The sequence below is a fragment of the Brassica napus genome, unplaced genomic scaffold, assembly GCF_020379485.1.
Source record: "Brassica napus cultivar Da-Ae unplaced genomic scaffold, Da-Ae ScsIHWf_1200;HRSCAF=1717, whole genome shotgun sequence".
NCBI lineage: Eukaryota > Viridiplantae > Streptophyta > Magnoliopsida > Brassicales > Brassicaceae > Brassica > Brassica napus.
Window position 1 is genome coordinate 217,932 of NW_026014623.1, and position 7,429 is coordinate 225,360.

The 7,429-nt window shown below is 42.3% G+C and overlaps 1 non-coding gene across 1 annotated transcript; it reads right to left on the reverse strand.

The window, feature by feature from the left end:
* Positions 1-1,051: 1,051 nt before the first annotated feature.
* On the reverse strand, positions 1,052-1,157 carry LOC125596383. Its single transcript, XR_007331023.1, has one exon. It is a non-coding gene; the product is annotated as a small nucleolar RNA R71 (small nucleolar RNA).
* Between the last annotated feature and the right edge of the window lie 6,272 nt (positions 1,158-7,429).

Genomic DNA, 7,429 nt, shown 5'->3' on the forward strand with positions numbered 1-7,429 from the left:
TAGCCCCAAACTATAGATCTGCCTTGTTGTGATATTCATGATAGCTTTGTATTCATTGCTTGTTTTAGCCTTGCTAACTATAACTTGATCATAGGATTGCATACTCAAGCACCCTTGTTATCCCATCCTGACATCTATCTATCATATTAGGACTGCTAGAGAGGGCTAACCGCCAATTTAGCATCTTAGTAGGGCATTTCATACTCGCGCATAGGCCTGGCTAAAACCCGTCGATCGATGTCCTCAACTGACTATCGATCGACGTTGGCAAAGGTGTATCGGTCGACGTCTTAATAGACCATCGATCAACACTCTCTCGTTGTCTGCATACTAACCGTTGAGACACGAGATCTAGTCTGTTAACCAGTGGTACATGCGGCAGCTGATCACTGAGTTAAGCGAATGAGCTCTAATATATCATGCATGCAACAGTTAGGCATCTATAGGTATTATAATCTCCAGCCCCTGAATAGTGGCCCTGTATCTAATATCATTTCCAACCAAGTTACATTTATTATTTACTCGCTTGTTACTATTGATATTTCATTTAAACATTTACAACCTTTAGAATTAATAAACACTAGATTTAATTGTTCCTTAGCTCCTTGTGGATTCCATCCCTAAGTACTACATCTGAACCTCTTTTGATGAGAGTAACACTCCTTAGGATAATTTGAGTGGTATCAAATTTGGCACCGTTGTCGGGGAGCTTTGATCGCCATTAGATTTAGTTTTATTGATTCTTATTCTTTTCTCTGCCCCCTTTCTAATATCTTTTTCTTGTCTTTTCAGGTGCATGCCCAGCAGATACCCTACTCTGGGTTACCGCACGAGCATCCTATGGACCATTTGGAATTGTTCGAGGATCTAATCGCTGCTATTCGGATGGAAGGAGTCTCCGAAGATTACCTGCTGTGCAAGCTCTTCAGATACACGCTGAATGGAGAAGCGATGCACTGGCTTAGGCAGTAACCCACAGGATCTTTAACATCCTGGAGCGACATCAAGAATGCTTTCTTACGAAACTTCTTCGATGAGGCGCGCGCTGAAGAACTTCGGAACAAAATTTCCACATTCTCGCAGAAGGCTGGAGAGTCCTTCAAAGATGCGTGGATTAGATTTAGGTTCTTCCAGCGAGACTGTCCACACCACGGATTTAACGAAGTGCAGCTGCTAAGCACTTTCTTCCGAGGTCTCGCCTTACAGTATCAAATGGCCCTTGATATTAGAGCTCATCCGTTAGAAGCTGTGAGACTTATCGAAAACCTTGCTAACAGCAGCAGCACCAAAAACACTGACTCTAAACGGAAGAAGTCTGTAGCCTCTATCGGGAAGGAACAGATGGACGAAGTAAGAGCTAAGTTAGATGTGGTGCACGAGAAGGAGAAGAAAATGTGAACTACATCGGAGGTACCGGATTCCAGAAATTTGGAAACCAGCGCGGAAACAGAAACTTCTTTGGAAATGGCCAAAGAAGTAACCAAAGTTCACAATTTCAAAAACCCTTCAACAACAACAAAAGCTACTCGAACTCTTACTACCAAAATCCACCACCCCAGACTCAGGAAAGCAAGATCGAAGAAATGCTTGATCGAGTACTGTTGGGACAACAACAAATCACCGTGAATTTCAACGGTAAAATAGACTCCGTCTACAACAATCTGAACACCAAAATCGAGACCTTAGGGACTCAGGTGAGAAAACTTGAAACCGAAGTAATTCAGACGGGTGAGACTATAAAGAGGCAAGAAGCTTTCTCTAGAGAGGCAGGAGCCGACAAAGGGAAACACCACGTAAATGCCATCATAGATGATGATTTCTGGCAAGTGGTGAAAAATGAAAAGCTTGAGGAAGGAAACTTCAAAATCGAAAGCTCCATGAGTCTCAGCGGATCTCAATGGTGTCGACCGATGTCGATGAACTCGCATCGATCGACATACCATGATGAAGATCGATCGACGGATTACTCCAGTCATCGATCGACGTCGTCTGCCAAATCGACTGAATGCAATGCGGTTCGAATTCTAACTCATGAAGAATTCGCAGCTAAGCATCCTCACCCACCCTCCCCTTTCTATGATAAAATCGATCGATCGGTTGAGCCAACCATCGATCAACAGAGTGAGTCCGACGTCGATCGTCACAACACACCTCCCATCGATCGACATGCACCTCTGACATACCGAGTGCGGTTACCCTCAATAGATAATGATTACATCAACGCACTCAGACCACCACCTAAACCATTAGCTAACCCACCCGAACCAAAACCGAACCCTTTAAATAGTTCACCTGAATCAGTTCAAGAAGCTGAAGGGAGAAGGTTAAGGAAAAGAAAGGAGAAGATTCCTAAAAACCTTAAGCGGGAAGCTAACGATAAGGAGATGGATGGTTTCACTAAAAGAGTCCTCAGAATCCCAATCGAAAAACCTTTTGATGAAGCTTACTTCACACACCGGTTGTGGATGTTCTTCAGAGAAATAAAGGTAACTGAGGAGGACATTAGGAGAATGTTTCATCAAGTCAGAGAGAAGATGAAACACACGACCACATTGACGAAGAAGAGTGATCCTGGGAAGTTTGCAATACCATGCATAGTCAAGGGTGTTGAATTTCCCCATTCAATGTGTGACACAGGAGCATCAGTTAGTATCCTCCCTAGGATCATGGCAGACCAGCTTGGTTTGACCATCGAACCTACAACGGAATCCTTCACCTTCATGGATCTTTCAGAGATACGATCAGGAGGAATCATAAGAGATCTGGAGGTACAGATTGGTAATGCCCTTGTCCCTGTAGATTTTCATATCCTAGACATCGAGCTTAACTGGAACTCTTCACTTCTGCTTGGAAGATCTTTCCTAGCTACAGTAGGAGCCGTATGTGACATGAACAAAAACAAATTGTGTATAACGCTCATAGACCCAAACATCCACTACGACCCCATCTGACCTAAGAGAAAGGTCATTAATTCTGTGGATTACGGGAAAGAACTTGGCTTCTTTGGCGCATGCCATTGTGGAGCAGAGTATGAATCAGAGTACAAAACAAAGTACTCGAAATCGATCGACACCCCAACCTTTCCATCGATCGATTCCAATGAGTCAACGGTGACCGATAACCGCAACAACACGTCACTCGACGTAATGTACTCAGTTGACCATTTCGCTTCACCTAATCATTGTTACCAACACTTTGCCTTCCAACCTCCAAGCAAGAGAGGACATGATGATTATTCCATAGGCAGTTGGGCCGACAGTGGTTTCCATGAAAGTTTTGCAGTTGACACTGTAATTACTTCACCTAATGAGGAACATACAGAGGAACACGATGAGGATTATTGGAAAGAACGTGCAATAGAAATGTCTTTGCAGGATGAAAGACTTAAAACACATAAGTTAACCAACACGTTTCCAACATCGTTCGACGCTGTGCACTCCACATCGGTCGATACCCACCCTCGTCCAGCAAAACAACCGCTCACGTCGATCGACACACGTACTGGAACATCGATCGATATTCGCGCCGCAGTGAAAATTCAGGAGCAGGAGAATATTCCCTCCCCAACTAGGTTTAAAGATACCTATATAAATCGTTATGCACCCCCAAAACCACCTACACACATCAGAGCAAACACACAAGCAAAAAAGATGAACACTCTTCCTTCTACATCAACAGAAAAATCCATGAAGAGCAATCATCTCAAGAACACAAGTTCTGCAGAAATTACTCTGTCATCGATCGATGCAACTGTATCTACATCGATCGATACTACTCTAAACCCTAATCTTTATATTTCTAAATTAAATAATAATGCAAACATTGATTACGGTTTTCTAACACCTGATGAATTTGGTATTTTCAGGGACCCAGATGGCAACGCACGTGCAGTGGATGGAAGGATTTTACAAGTGTCCAGAGAGGACATAGCAGACATCCTTCAAGTAGCCAATGGACCCGACAACCTATTCTCACAGCAACGTGGCACTCCAGACATCATTCAAACAGATCCTAACAACCACGTAGGAGTCGCCACAACATAGATCAATCCAGATCTATCACGCCAACCAAAAGGGCAAGCATCGATCGACGGTACAGTGGAGACATCGATCGACAGGGTAACACCAACGTCGATCGATAGAGATGAACCAACGTCGATCGACAGATGGTATGAATGTGGGAACCGTGCTTTTGACATGTACGGAGCCAGAATGTTCACTTGGGAACAAAGGGACGAGTATGGAGTCAACAGAGGTGAGTGTGGACACGCACTAGGCGTAGCTGGTGAGATGATACCTGTCACAAAGGACGACATCAGGAAATTATTGGAAAGAACATCTCTTTTTGAAGAGAGCCACATCTGTCTTCCAGAACATGCCACTTCCTTCACACTCACAAGACTGGCACCAGAACTCTACACCAAAGATGAAATCGATGAGATGGTGTTTGGTATTTAAGGAGCTCAGGAGAACTGGGAGAGGAGCTCAAAACATTGGTAGAAGATACACATCAGCCTTTGGATAGAGGCTACAATGAGCTTTTCAGAAGTATGGCAGAAATGAGGACAGAAATTGAGAGTTTACGTCAGCAACTTGAGAAGGAAGCTACGACCTCGACATCGATCGACGCACCACATGCAACATCGATCGACGTCAGTCTTCCTACAGCTCATATCCCTGCAGAACCGCAATATTCAACACAACAAAGGGATGAATGGGAAGTCTCATACATTGGTCCAAACTCAGGTGTATGACGAAGTGTCTCAGCTTCAAACCGATGATGACGATTCGACGGCTTCGACCAACTTGTCCCGGGTTCGAATCAACGAAATCGTTGAATCGGTAAGTTCTTTTTTTTTTAAAGTTCAATTTATTTATTTCTTGATTTTTTATTTTATCATCAATTTATATTATTTTAATTTGGTTATTTATATTTCAGTCGGTTCCAAAGAAGAAGGGACGTTTGGTCGGTTTGGGTCGTCGCTCCCGGTCGGCTGCTCCTTCTTCTGCACCACTGCCATATGTTGATCCATAAGTTCTTACGGCTCAGCTGAAGGACAAGGATGATCGGATATCTCCGTTGGAGACCCAGATGGCAGTTCAACAGGCAGGCTATGAGACACAGAAGAGGCTGAACGAGCAGGTGATGGAGATGATGAGGAGGATGTACCCGAACGAGGTGTTCTCGAACATTCAAGACCCGTAGTTTTTTTTTTTTTTACCAAAAACTCGGAATGTTTTTTTTAACTTTGAATATTATCTACTATGTTTTCAATTTTAATTTTAATTTTAAATTTTCGAATTTAAATTTCAAAATTTTAAATTTAAAAAAAAAAATTAATTTTTTAAAAAAATTATTTTTTTCCGAAATTCCGAGGGAAAGAAGTTCCTCGGAATTTTCCGAGGGACATAAAAGTTCCTCGGAATTTTCCGAGGGAAGGAAGTTCCTGAGGGACAAAAGTTCCTCGGAATTTTCCGAGGGAAAGATGTTCCTCGGAATTTTCCGAGGGCCAGGTTCCTCGGAATTTCCCGATAAACATTCCAAGGATTATTTCGTCGAAACTTCCGAGGATTGGACCATCGGAATTCCATCGAAATATTCCGAGGAAGGCGTCCCTCGGTATATTCCGAGGAACCTTCCGACGAACTTGGTGTCCTTGGAGTTTCCTCGGAATTTAGTTTCCTCGGAATTCCGTCGGAAATTTCCGACGGAATTCCGAGGAAATATGAATTTCCGAGGAAATATGAATTTCCGAGGAGATAGTTCCGAGGACTTTTTTCATCGGTATATCCTCGAATAGCGTTATTCCGACGACATACCGACGATTTTTTCCCTTAGTATGCCGATGTTTTCTTGTAGTGACCTTACCAATTCAATATTGATCAAGAGACAAAGCCTATCAATCATCTACAATCAGTACTTTCAATCAAGAAATATTCATTCACTACTCATCAATCATCTATCAAGACTCACCTTTGATTCCATGAGATTGGCTAAGGAAGACTAGACTCGAGCTCAAGCTAATCACACTCCAGTTCTTTTTCACTTCCAGATTCAGAATAAAGACAAGGCATGATCGGACTGACCATTCCAATCTCCTCGGGTAACTGAACAAAACAAAGTTGTTGGAACTTAAGGTTCATCATTTCTGTTCAAGAAGAAACTCATCTCAGCTCATAACGTTTCAGTTTAGTTCCGCTAATATCAGTTTGGTACAAGACAAGTTCAGCTCTGGTCCTAAAAATTCAGTTAAAGTCAGACTATATCAGTACATGACAAGTTCAGACCATAGACAGCTCGGCTCAGATCTGTTAAGGACAAGATCAAATCAGTTCGGTTTAATTCAGACAATTCACATAAGTTCAGCTACTGGTTCTATGATACAAATTCAATCATACACCAACCAATAGTGAACCATATATGAATTTAGACAACTGTTCCTGATAGGTTTATCAAGACACAACACTAGGTTATCATCAAACAGAACTGAAACAGGAGACTGAAGCTTAACAAAAACTGATCTCATCAAGCCCATAAGCTCTTACCGATTCAAATCAACAATCTTCTGAATTCAGATGGTACACAACTTATCGTTGAAGCCACTCCTAACCTGATCAGTGCCATATCAAGCCAAGGTCGGATTCATTCAGACAAAGCCTCAAGCGTTTCCAAACCAACAAAACTTCTCACTGAAAACTGATCAAAATACATCTTACCGATCAAAACCAAAGGCTGAAGAACATTGGTGATTCTGAACTTCAGGACCCCAAATATTCAGCTCTTAACCACACCAATACTCACTGATTAAAGTCAGAAGAGGGTGAGAAAGGGTCGTCCAAGCTCACTTCTCTTCTCTTATTTTTTTCTGAATTTTTCATGTATTTTCCTCACATATTTTTCTCTCTTTCTTTCTCTCTTTCTCTCTGAATTTTTCTTTCTTGTTTCTGAGATGAATGAACTCGACCAGGAAGAGTACAAGGTAATAAATGACAGGGTAAACAGCAGGAGAAGAGTCAGAAAGAAAGGACAAAAGTTTCAGATCAGTATGAGACATGTGGTGAGCTGAATCACACTTTCCTTCCCATGAAGTAATGTCATTTCCTTTCCATGAAGAAACTTCAAGCAGGTGTGCAACTCACATGACTTTAATGTAGCAAGAAAGCTGGAAGGTACAAGTCACATGTTCAGGTCAGGAAGGAAGCAAGCAGCCAGGCAGCATATGACATGCACATGACTCGCAAGCAGCTGAAAGTATTCAAGACCAGTTTACGATAAAATGTTTCCCGTCCATCGGTTCTCGTCCATCTTAGATAAAACTCGACCATAATAATTAACACTACAGGGTAATGCCCTTCGGCCTCAAAAACGCTGGCGCAACTTACCAACGACTCGTGAACCGAATGTTCTCCAAACAACTCGGAAAAATGAG